This window comes from Cinclus cinclus, chromosome 13 (genome assembly GCF_963662255.1).
Source record: "Cinclus cinclus chromosome 13, bCinCin1.1, whole genome shotgun sequence".
NCBI lineage: Eukaryota > Metazoa > Chordata > Aves > Passeriformes > Cinclidae > Cinclus > Cinclus cinclus.
Window position 1 is genome coordinate 12,288,359 of NC_085058.1, and position 13,129 is coordinate 12,301,487.

General features: G+C 43.2%; 1 protein-coding gene across 1 annotated transcript in view; it reads right to left on the reverse strand.

The window, feature by feature from the left end:
• The window catches only part of HDGFL3 (HDGF like 3), a 35,785-nt gene that overhangs the window by 13,868 nt on the left and 8,788 nt on the right, over positions 1–13,129 (reverse strand). The window lies entirely within an intron of this gene.

Below are 13,129 nucleotides of genomic sequence, written 5' to 3' on the forward strand. Positions count from 1 at the left end.
CACCTCAATAACTTCTGCAACAAATGGGGAACGGATGCTCTCTCTGGGACTCTGCAGCTGGAAAACCAGACAATCTCCCAGTGGTGCTTCCTGTGGTGATGGTGGTACAGAGTATGAAGTGTGTAATGCACCCAGGGAGGGAGCCAGGGACTCTCCTTCCCCTGCAGCACCCTGATAACTGGCTTTGGTTTCCTCTCCCCTCTCTACCCTCTCTTCTTTTGCATTTTAATCCTGGCCTTGTATTTCTCAGGATACAGCTGCAGAGCAGTGGAAGGAGGGATGCTGAGGGTGTTCTCCTGAGACAGAGCTGGTATTGGAACAAACCCCTCAGGCTGAGCAGTGCCCAGACCACTCCTCCCAATGTCTCAGTGAGAGCATTGGTTGTGAGGCAGGAGGTGAGGCCCAGGACTTAATCTTGTCTATGTCTAATTTTGTATTCCTCTGCAACAGAAATATGAGAGTCCAGGTGCCTACCCACATAAACCAGAAACACAGCAAAGCTTTAAATAAGATCTAAGAGCCTGCCTTCCCAGAAATGGCACTTCTGAGCATATGTGGGTGTGTGAAATTAAGTGTCCAGAGAGCTCTGGCTAAGAGAGAGCCTAATGAATCTAGGTATCTACAGGGCAGCACCAGTGAGCAGGTGAATGGCTTGGTGCCTGGTCTAAGGCAACTCAGTCTCAACATAAGCATATAAAATCCTGCCAAGTGTCACTGCAAATGAGAGAAAAGTGCTGACATAACAGTGCTATACAAAATCTGCTCCTCAGCAGAGCACAGGGAACCTGCATGCTTTCACTCAGGAGGCCAGACCCACATGTGCTTTCCTTCTCTTTTCTTGCTGAAGGATCCCTAACACTGAATTCTTATTGATTAATAAGCACCAGATTGTTTTCAAAGGATGTCCTTTTTCACAGTAAAGCATCTGCTTGGCTATGTAGCTTTCAAAGGAGTATGAGCTTTTGTAAGAATTCAAACCCTTTTGGTCTTTTTGCAAGGACACCCCTTGGGGATGGAGAAACGAGAGCCACATGTGGAACTATAACATCACAGGACTCCTTTCAGTAGAAGAAATGGATGCCTATCTTTTAGGTCTAACTGCAACATTCTGTGAAGCTGCACCAAAATCTGGAGATCTGAGAGCACTTCCAAACCATTCCCTCAGGGGTGTGTGTGGTGGGGCTCTGGCACACTGGGCCACGTGTCACCGTGCACCCACTGCCCAGCACAGTCTGCGGGAGAAAATACATGACTGTCACTGGTGTCACATGCCTTGTGGGCACAGCAATTACCTGTTTCTTGTACTTAACAGAGCTAATAATTTGATAAATAAAAGGAGACTATTTTATTTAAATGCACATAGAAGGAAAATACACACTGATGGAGAATGAACACCTGCATTCACTTTTAGCTCAACTGTGTGAAAGGAGGAACTGAAACAACATGACAGGCTTTTTTGTGTCCTCTTTATCATCAGGAGCACACAGAGGAAAGGCTTTTGAAGATATTACTTTAGAGCTCAACATTTTCTGACATTAATTATTTGTTTTTTAAGAAAGTGGCCATAATGTTGCTATTTGCTCACAATTAATTATTTAAATACAGGTATTAAACTTATTCTAAGAGTGATAAAAAGACTGCAGGTTAAAAACACTGCAACTCTCTTTCCAAACTGATAGCAAGTCAGGGAGATACTGCATGTCTGCAAAACATTTTATGCCTCCTTAAAGATAGAAGTATCTACATGTCAGAGCAAAAAAGGCTGTGCTGGCAGTTTACTAAGTACAGGGAGGGGTAACACAACTCGACTGTCTGGATGTCATAGCCATCCTCCTCTTTATTGCAACAAGGAAGATGTCCAGATACCAGACCCCAGAAAAATGTGGACTCCTTTGACTGAGGCAAACAGTGTCTGCTGGGACCTGAGTGCAAATCTCATTTGGCCACTTGAAACACGGCACCAGCTCTGGGCTGCATTACAGAGCAGCACAGCCCAGTTACTGCCTCAGCCCTCTCAGAATCTCTCGTGAAAGAAAGTAAACAGCTGTAAATGATCAGTAAAGGAGGGGGAATTAAGACATGCTTAGTAGGGAATGCTGATCAGAAGGGATTGCAGATCTTACATCACACAATGTGCTATGCTCTAAAGCAGGGAGGATCTCCTAAGCAATGTCCCAAGTGGAGTTAAGCTTTCTGTCTTATTCCCAGCACTTAATACTGTTAGCTAAGGAGCAGGACCAAGTCAACAAAGGACAGAACACACATCTGTCATGCAGGTCATCTGCTCCCTATCTTGTGGCATATTTCTTTATTCGTCCAAGTATCCCTTCTGACTGTGTATCATCACAGGAAACCATAAAAAAGCTTTTCATAGCTTTTGGGAGCTGGCATACACATACAAACACATGCAGTATAAATCTGCACCAAACAGCTCAAGGAGAGACTGTTAATACTCCTGCTCTAACATTTCACTCTGCAGCTGAGATCAAGACTTTTCCTTCCTTCACTGATATTGCTGTGAGCTCCCCAGCTCTGGGGCTTATGTTGCTGTACTGTAACAAGGTTGGATATAAAGTGACAGTGTTATCTTAGGGCCATTGAACTCTGTGGCAAAAACTCCAGGGAATTTAGTGAAAGATGAGACCCTCTCTACCATTAGAAAAGATTTCTTCCTGTTTTGTGTCTTTCACACAAATCCCTGCATTAGAGACTGTGAGAGGAGAGCTTTGCCCAGTCTCCCTATTCGCAGTAAAGCCACCTTAGCCCTCTGAATGTGGAGTCCCTACGTGCTTATTTAGCTGCAGAACAACCTCACACTCCACGACAATTGCTGCTGTTTTGTTGTAGCAGAAAGCAAGCAGTACAAGCAACCATGCTGCAATCTCCTGCTGCTGCACTCAGTCACAATTTATTCCCATTCTACAGGATGTTTTGGTTAAATACGCTGCAGATTTGGATCCGATATTTTCCCCCATATCAGCAAGATCAAAGACAGGGAGAGAGAGGGAGGGAGGGAGAGGAAGAGAGTGAGCGCATGAGCACAAGAGCGAAAAAAGCATCGCTGCCTTGAACCAGGAACAAAAGAGGGAAGAGCACCCATACTAGAACACAGTGCTGTAGTCACAGAAACCTCGCTAATGACTAAAGCATCTGTCTATCAGAGAGCCAGACTGCGACTGTGTTTTTCTCTTGGAAGGAAACAAACAGATTCTGAAGTACCCGCTATAACCTGCAATCAAGCAGGAGCGCCATCCCTGCCTGAACCAGAGCGGGCTGGAGCTTGCTGCCACAGAAATCAGCGTGAGCGGCGCATGGCGTGCAAATCTGATATGTGCATCAGCAACACCATGGGCAGCCGCTTCAATTATGGCTAAAATTAAAGCAGGTGGTTTCAGATTTCGAGTTTTATCCCCTTAGCTCCCGTTGCTGTCATCTGCTTAATGAATAACAATTGCTTTCTTTTTGCACAACCTCGGCAGAGCTGCGCTGCCCAGCATTTGTTTGCCAGCCAAGCAGCAGAGCTTTAAAGATGTTACTGCGAGGTTTTTTCCGGTAAACAAACGCCAGGCTTCTAGGGTCAAGAACACTGAACAGAAAATTCAGCTCGGTCCTCTCCAGTCAGAGCGGGGTTTTATCAAACCGTGTTGCTAATGACTACCAATGTGGAGACGAGATCTGTCAGGATCCTTACGCTGTAGTGTCCTGGTTAAGGTGTGCGTGCAGCCCAAGCGCTTTGCTCTCGGTGGTGCCGAACAATCGCTGACTTCTCAAGGAGTATTTCGCTGGCACAGGGTGGGTTTGGCAGCCCTCACACCGCAGAGCTCCCTTCCATGAGGTTACGGACCCTGGGGAGCGAGGCGCTGGCTGGGTGGGCTGGACCGGCGCTGCGGAGCCAGAACCAGCGAGGACAACAACAGCGGCTCCCACAAGCACAAATCATCCCCGTGCCTGCCTGTGGGAGAACGCGGCATGTTCCTGACAGGCGGAGGAGCTCGCTGGGAGGGCTGGTGCAGAAACAGAGGAAGCTGCACCCCCTCCCGGGTGCTGGGCTCTGCAGAGCTCTGCATTCCCTGCAAAACGGGAGCCGTGTCTGTGCGAGACACGGAGAGCCCGGCACGCTTTGTGTCCGCTGGGCTCGCACAGCCGCTGTGGGAGCCGGTGTTGCTGCAGCGGCCGAGAACGGGCTGCTCTGCCCGCCAGGGCATCCCAGAGCCATGTCCTTCCAGCTGGAGGGGCAGCAGGTGTCATGTTTTATGGCATCACAAAACCTCCGTGCTGTGGATGAGCTGCTGCTCAGAAGCAGGAATTCCAGCCTGTCAGGATGGCTTTCCACCAGACCCTGTCCTATTGTGTTCCAGCAGAATTTTACACCAAAATAAAAAAAGGCATTACGCAAAAATACCTATCAGGTCCCCATTTACAGAAAAGAAAACTTTACATCAGCATGCAGGGATGCTTATGTGGGAACCGAAACCACAAGAACAAGTCCTTTTATTTTACAAAAAGAGGGAATTAAAACTGCAGAGCACTAATCACTGATTGTTTTGACACAGTGTAGATGCCTTTGATTGGCAAAAGCACACAGAACCATTGCCGAGATCCGTATCTCCCACTGAAATCCCTGGAGCTGCTGCACAGCAGTCGAGCAGAGGCCTAGAGTATTTGCTGGAAAGTGATTCAAGTTGCTTTTTATTGCCCAACACATGCAAGCAGCTTGATCTTTTGCAGTTAGCTTATTAGCAGAACTCTAGATGGATAAAAGCAATACTCTTCAAAATCCATTATTAAAATAAATAGGATATTTTGCTTTACTACAACATTTTTATTCCAATGGATTTATTATGCTTTTTAATAGCTAATGCTACTGGGAGTCAGCAGTATAGCACTATCGTTTCTAAACCATTATTTAAAATACTGCTCTGTATGATGTAAAATATTAATTTTTTTTTCCCAGAGGATCCTAAAATATTAAAAAAAAAAAAATCTAACCTGCTTCAAGCTAAAAACTGTGACTCAAATTCCATAGTGCTTAAATTGAAGAGCAATCCAACTAAAGCTGATTGGAGACTGCTGACTTTTTCTCTCATGTATCAGGACTGATATTTGAAGCAGAGCACTACTCCCCAATGTACATCACATACCTGAACTCATAGTGTGGAATGCTGGCATATGCACTTTTTCACCCATTAAAAAAGATAACCCTGTGAAGGGTGAGACTACAAGCAGAATCCAACTTAATAAGGTGGAATTGCACAGCTACAAAACTAAAAATTAAAAAAGTCTCTGGGCATGGAAGAGTGCCACCAGCAAAAACAAAAAGCAAAACAAGATTAAAACCAGCAGAGCATACTTTTGAGCACTGCTGAAAATGGCTGAAGGGTATCCTGCAGACAGCCAGAAATGACAATATAAAGACATCAATCCTCTTTTTTTTTTTCTGTGCATGCTCAGGACCTCAACGAGATAGAAGACAATGAAGGGTTAGTTGGAGTCCAAACAATGCTGGCAGCAATGTCTCACTAGGAAAGATCAGCAGTCTTGAAGCTGAGTTCAGCCCCTTTACATCCCTAATTAGCAGCATATTTTTAAGACAGAAAGTTGAAATACACTTTCTGCAGAGCTGCTTTAATCTCCAATATGAAAATGGGCCAGAGCTTAGTTCTGCGTGACTGGTATCTATATGCATGGCTTTGTAGATAACTGATCTATTCATGTGATTCAAGTCCTCTCTGCATTTTGGGGCTGGTGGATGGAAGACTGTCAGAGAAGGAGACTCAGGATCCAAAGACAAGTCCTCTCTGCCAATGGCCCCTGGGATGACCTTGGCCACATGAACCACTGCATCTCCTTTGGTCTCAATTTATGAATGGGGATTATGGGACTGTTCTCCTTATAAAGCACTTGAGGTCCACTGCTAAAATGAGAGGAATTCCTAGTAACACATACATCCAGCTCTGTCAGAGTTACATCTCAGTTTATCAAACTGTAATAATCTCTGTGAGTACACCCCAAAGTCAGGCTGCTGCAGAAATGCTCTGTTTTCTCCAAATAAAGTGTTTCCCTGCCACTGTGAATGAAGCAATGGTGCTACCACTAGGATTCTTTTTTTCCCAGTCTCTTCCCTAAGGAAAGAAAAAGACTGTTTTCAGTCTGACTCTCACCTGAAGTAACTTAGTGACACATCAGACCATTTTACCAAACCAGACAAAAGCAGAAAGGCCAGAGAGATACTAAGTTTCCCCATGTTTTGTGATAAATAGGCTGTCCAACAGAAGATGGGCAGACAAGTAGTCCATATGCTGGGAGACAGCTTGCAATGCAGGCTGAATCAAAACATCAGACACTGGGAAATCCACACAAAAGCAAGCCAGAGAAAAATAAACTTCTTAAGTTTCGTGGCTCACAAAATTACTTTTTATTTGTGTATGGGTGGGGAGAGCTTGTTTATTTTAAACAAATATTGCCAGCACTGAGGCATTTAACATTTACTTTTCTTCCCTTTAAGCACAGTGAAGGCTTGGTTCTCCTTCATCTGAATTATTCCTCAGATATCAAAATATTGTTTGCAATGTACATCCACCAAAGCAAATCAGAGTGAGCCCACTAACACCTAATGAAGGCAGTTTCTGATGACAAAATCTGGTTATCCTACTTTACCATCTTACCACAAATATTTTTGTCTTGAAATATACAAGTGTGCAAGAAAAAAAAATGCACATATGTGTTTAGAAGACATACAGCAAATAAAAATTAACCACTCAAGACATCAATAAGTAAGAAATTTCAGGGACTGGACATTCACAAACGTTGTATTCCTGCCTTCCTACTCTCTTCTTAAAAACCAAAGAGACATGAGAAGTCATATAACCTTCCTCCCCAAAGTGTTCGGATAAACCCTGCCACCTTCTGTATCTCATCTGCTCAAAGGAGTGCATGGATGGTATAAGAACTCTGTAAACTGAGGAATATTTTCTTGCCTCCCAATATTTACACTAGAATGTTACTGCTTCATTGATTTTGTTTGGTTTTAAGGAAGAATGTTATATTCATGAGGTAGGAATTTTTTGCCAGTTAACTTGATCAAAATACTTTCAATTAGATGCAGCCGGCCTAGAGTGTTGACATTTGGTCAAATGCACACAACAGAATTTATACTTGAGGCTCATTTGTTCCACCCAAAGCTCCACATTCCACTGTCCAAGCTTTTAATAAAAAGAAGTGTTGCTAGTCCTTCTACTTCTGTTGGCACACTTACAGCTAAAAAGGTAAGCAAATTTCCAGACTGCAGTCTCCTAGGCTTGGCTGGCTTAATTTACCATTTCTTTTTCAGTATCATTTTCTATCCCAAAAAGTCAGTTTGAAAAAATTGGATTTACACAATGTTTACAGGCTGAAGAATACGGAGCATCCCTGTGCAGTATTTAGCTCAGCTTCCCAAAAAATACACAAAACCTTATTGACACTACAACCTGTGGCTAAGATTGTTTTGGGGATGGAAACATGATCAATGGAGAGCACAAGGTTGTGACAGGGTGGACACACACACACATCAGAGACAAAGAAAGAACAGCCTCCTTCACTTACGGCAGCCCCCAGCTCCTGCTAGGGAGGATTCAAGCTTGAGACTCTGGAGATTCCACTATTATCTGGGCTTCTGGGTACAGAAAACCCTCCTGCTTGTCTCCTATGTGACCTGTTTTCTTACCATCAGTTGCAGCTAAGAGGGGCCTGAAACACTCCTTGCCACTGAACAAGTGCCTGCATACAGAAAATACTGTTGTTACCTGGGAAAAGAACACAAAAACCTTGTCCCTTGAAAAGACAGAACATTTTTAATATCCTGCAACCCTCTGAGGTTCAGGTGCAGCAGCAGAGATGAGACTTTGTCCTACCAGTCCTCTAGAGGGAATGGAGACACAGCCAAGCATGTTTGTCTTCATTATGCCACTCTCCGTGGAGCCACGGAACATAAGGACCCATGGTCTTAATGTGCTCACACCAGAACACCTATTTGCAAGATTTAAGCAACTCTTTCAAACATCCAGTTGTGTTTCCCAGGGCCATGAGCTGATGTGCCCCGTCACCCACCCAGGCCTCTGCGGGCACAGGCAGCCTGCAGCAGCTGAGCTGCGCAGGCAGCGCCGCAGCCACACCAACGCATGTGCCCTGGGCTGGGGCAGGTGCCTCTGCAGCCTGGTGCTGGCTGCAGCACACAGCCACGCTCACGGCACCACAGCTCAGCACTCGTGGGCAGGTGCTGGGCTGGGAGAGACCTCGGTCTGTGTTTTGGGGCTATGGATAGGTCTGATCACTGAGCATCTCCGGCACACAGCTCAGTTGTTTTGCTGTGATGCAAGTGACACGTAAAAAACAACAGCGTGTTCGCAAGCTGGGGGGAACGAGAAGCAATGAAATCTAATTGCAAAGGCAATGAAAGGGAGTGATTTGCAGTAATTTTGCAAAGGCAGGTTTTTCTGTTTACTCTGCTGCCAAAATGCAAACTCGTACCTTCAGGAGGGCTCAGGGTCTCTGAAAGCCTCTGGTCACTCTAAACCTAACAACTGTAAATAATAAATAATGGTTTCCTTTACTCCCCCAGCCTCAGCCACCCTCTACTGCACAAAACAAGCCATTAAACCCCCAAACTACTTTGCTAAGATGGAACTTTTGCCTGTGTCGACTGGGTTGCTAAAACTGGAATGAAAAAAGATTCATGGAGTCACAGTGGTCTATGTGCAGCACTTGGACCCAGCTTTGGTATTTTTACTGGGTTTGCTTTCAGCCTCTGCTCGTATTTCCAGGAGCTGCCATTAGGGTGTCAAATGCCTTCCTTTCAAATTCCCCAGTCTAGGTTAAACTCTTAGGAATTTTAATCCTCCTGCCTAAAGAGACTAGGGAACAAGTTTTTCCAAGTCAAGTCATACCCCTCCCCACCTGCTCATTTTTCTGTTTCCAAAACCCCAGGATCAGTTTTCATTTAGTTTTGACTCTAAATATAATGTTGCTGAAATTTACTTAGATAGTCCCTAAAAGATTAACAACCTTATTTATTAAAATGAACATTTTTCTCAAACCCAGTCCCCCAAACTCAAGCAGCAGCTTACAGGAATGAAACTATGTTAAAATATACAAAGCACTCTATTATGTATTGTAGACCTATGAACTTAAATCCTAATTACTAAACCATGTTAGGAAAAAATAACTCAAATGAAATAATGAAGACATGAAAGACAAAAAGATGTATTTTTAGAAATATAAGTGGCATTAATGTCAGAGACAAGATGAATACATCAATATTGTAGTGACCAGATTTGCTAGGGTGGTAGCCCATCATTATAAAAATGTATTTTTCATCAAAACCACTGAGAACAAGTTTTAAGCATGTGAGTACTCTCTTTTAATTCACATGGATTAATCATTGGCTTGAAGTTGCCTATATGTTTATATTTATGTAGGATGAAGAGTTACTTTTTAATATCCCTTGTTTCTCTCCAATATGTTAAGCTGCATAGATGTATGAAGTATGTGTCAGTATTTTGTGTTAATCTCAAAGAACCTCTCATAATATGGTGTTGTCATGAACACAAGTTACCTACAAAACCCAGTAACTCAGCTGCAGTTATGTCACAAAGTTTACTCCAGATTCTTTCTTTCTTTCTCTGATTTTCTCCAGCTTTCCATCTCTATACCTTCTGGCCATCACTGTTTCACATTTCTATCCCTGACTTGGAGAGGTAACCAGAAGATTAATTTTAAAGATCCAGGCTGTCAAGGAACAAATTATGTGTGTGGAACTGTACTATTTCCCACATACATTAATATTAAATTTTTAAAATCTATGAATCAGGGATGGCATCCATACTAAACATGTTTTAAATCAGGTTGCTATTTTGTTTTAAAAAACAGCTATAAAGAAACAGCATATTATTCTAACTCATGTTGTACAACTAAATGGAAAAGGAAATTACAAATAGTAGAGGACTTGGTCAGTGATACACATATCTGGAACTAGGAAGGACATACAGATTTATACTGGGATCCAGAGACAGTGTTTATACAGACCTCATAGAAATCACGAGAATCCAACCAAAAGCCTTTCTGTCAGTATTGAAGATTTTAATTCTGTCACTTGCCTTTACTTTCTAATGCAATGGTGATGACAACATGATGTGTCCGAACCATGCTCCACAACCACAGCATTTTAGCTCACACTACTTTAACCTGTCAAGATCCCCAGTTCAGCCTCACATACAGCATTCAGGATGGTGTAATTTTCAATAAATCTGCCTTGGTTCCAATCCTGACACCCTTGTCATTATAGCAGGTCACTGCCTAGCTGACATTTGCCAAACAAGCAAACACCATCATCCAGCAGCAAATGTTTCAGAAAAAGTATAAGCTTCTCATGAAAAAATTGTTCCCCTTGCTTCCACATCTGGTGAAGAAGCTGGCATGTCTTCTGAACATATTGCCACTAAAATCTTTATTATTATGGCCTTCTAGAAAGTTAACAGCTAGAGGCTTGATCCTGCAAGCACAGCTGGGCATACAGTTTGGCAGCATAAACAAAGCCATTGTCTTTGTATGATCAGATCCCATCAAGAACAATAACATGGCAATTATATACACAGGTGAATCCATCCATTTGCAAGGCAGGAGATGGCATAAAGCATGTTCTAAAAGATAAGGAGCAAACATTCACAGCATTTTAATGCTGAAGAGCCCCATCTGACAAATGTGTCTTTTCTAATCTGTTTTCATCTTTTAACAAGGAGTTCTTGTCATTTTACCAGAAGTACCAATTCAAAAAATCTGTTCACAAAACTGACCCACTACCTTGCAAACATTAAAAAGCTCCAAAGCAGAGTTGTACAAGTAAATGCAAAGAAAACAAAATATTATCAAATAGAACAAACTTACTACTTTTCAGACATTAAAATTCTAACCATGATGCTTAATAACTTTATGCTACCTTCTTCTACAAGCTGTGATAGAAATACTGACTGTGACAAAGGAAAATAATTTTTGCAGAAGAGGAAGATTTGAAAAAGAACTTCTGATAAAAAGCAGCGAAAGGGGTACCTGAAAATATGCACATGTGCAAGTCACCTGATCCAGACACCATACGAAAAGAATTATCTTTTGAGTTTGCTGCACCACTAATATCTTTCAAAAGTCCTGGTATCTGGAGAGGCACTGCAGTAAGGAATGTCAGATTTTATTTTTTCTTTTTTAAGATGAATGTCTGTCTTCTCCCTTAGGCTGTAATCCTACTTTATGTTTCTATAGGCATGGCAGAACACATGTAAGCAGTTTTATTGAAATCAAGGAATCTTTATGCAGTCAAACTCATTTTCTACCTTTGGGACATGGTCTTTAGAGGGCCAACTGCTGGGATAAGGTATCATCTTCCTTCTGTTATTCCGTAACACCCTGGACAGCCAAGCAGTGAATCTGTGCAGGGCAACTAACACATGAAGTTCCCAAGCCCTTTTCTACTGGGGGATAATAAAATACAGCAGTAGTAGTATGCTGCTGAGAACACAGGAACCTCAATTCTGCAAACATTTCCACATGTGATTAATCCTGAATGAACGCTACTTAATTGGATCCCAGATAATAGACTCTGAAGAAATCCTTACAGAAATACAAGTTTACACTGGCTCAGATGGAAACTATGACATCTGGCCTGAAAATCAACAAGCAACTAATTAGTTTAAGCAAAATATGACAAAAACATGCCACTACAGTAGGACACTGTGCCTGCATGAGATGCCTCGCTTAGGTGTATTTCTTGCTAAGATCTGCCTCCCTTAGCACCTTTTTCCATGTTCGGGAAGTGGCATTTGGCACAGCAAGGTGGGAACCTTTGCAGATACTCAAAGATAGTCTCAGGTGTATGTGTATGCAGAAACGTGCAGTCAATTCCCTGTACCCAGTGATTGTAAACCCAGTGACAACTGACTCACAGTCCTGGGACTGTGAGAAACACGAGCTGCACGTAAACTGAAATTCAGTCTGCAAAAGGAAAAACACAACACAGCTGGGAAAAAGTACTGGCAATGTCAGAGAGAGAAAGCTGGAAACAGCAATACTACGGGAAGCCAATAGTGGACCACAAGTTACATTTGAACAACCAGTGTGCTGCAAAGGTCATGGCACTCTGCAGCAATCCCATATACAAACAAACATCCTGCCAGCGTGGGCAGAGCCCCACAGGGTGCAACTGCACCTGGGAGAATGGTCCAGCCCTTGTGCAGGACATGGATGGACAAGCTGGGAACATGTTAAATGAACCTAAGGAAAATACACAGATTCTTAGGGCAGTGCACACACCAAAAGCAATCAGTGGGGCTGGTGGGATTGATTTAGTGTTCAGCAGCCAATTCTATCCCAAGAAAGGAAGGAGGCCATACATGGACAGCTTTGCTTTTCCTTTGAGGGATGCCAAACACAGCCCTCCATGTCTGCTGGCTTTGGAGCCCCCCCTGAGCCATCATGCCTGGGTGGTGACTGCACAAGCAGAGGTATGAAAGAGAAAAGCAGAACTCAAGAGAAGGAAGGATACAAATCTCATGAGGTACAGTGATCCTCTTTCTGGCATCACCTTATGTCAGGACAGACAACCCATGGCACATGTGAGTCCAAACACTGCTCCATGGGCCCCTCCCTCCCTTGCTCCCATCCCACAGAAGATACCCACAGTTCCATAGAAAAGGTGAACTGTAAGTGCCCTATATCCTAACATTTCCCAGAGGATTAAGCAGAAGAGGAGCTACAGGAACTGCCTCCTAGTTACCAAACAACGGGTTAGAGACTAGGGTAAAAGGAGTGGAGACTTGGATTCTTGTTTTCTACATGTGGAAGAGATTCCAGGTGAGGAAGATACACTTTCCTCCATGAATTAAAAGAAAGGGTTGACAGTAACTCTTTATGGAGGTGTGAATGCTGTAAAATATAAGTTTTGTGAAGCTGAAGAAAAACTAGCAAAAAAAGAACTAGTTTTTGCTCCTATGACTTTGTACTCAAAACACATCAGCAGATCAAGGAAATAGCAGCAACTCCAGAATTGCCCTTTGCAACTACAGCTTTTGCTCCTCTCTTTGCACTTTCCTGCTTCTCCCACCTG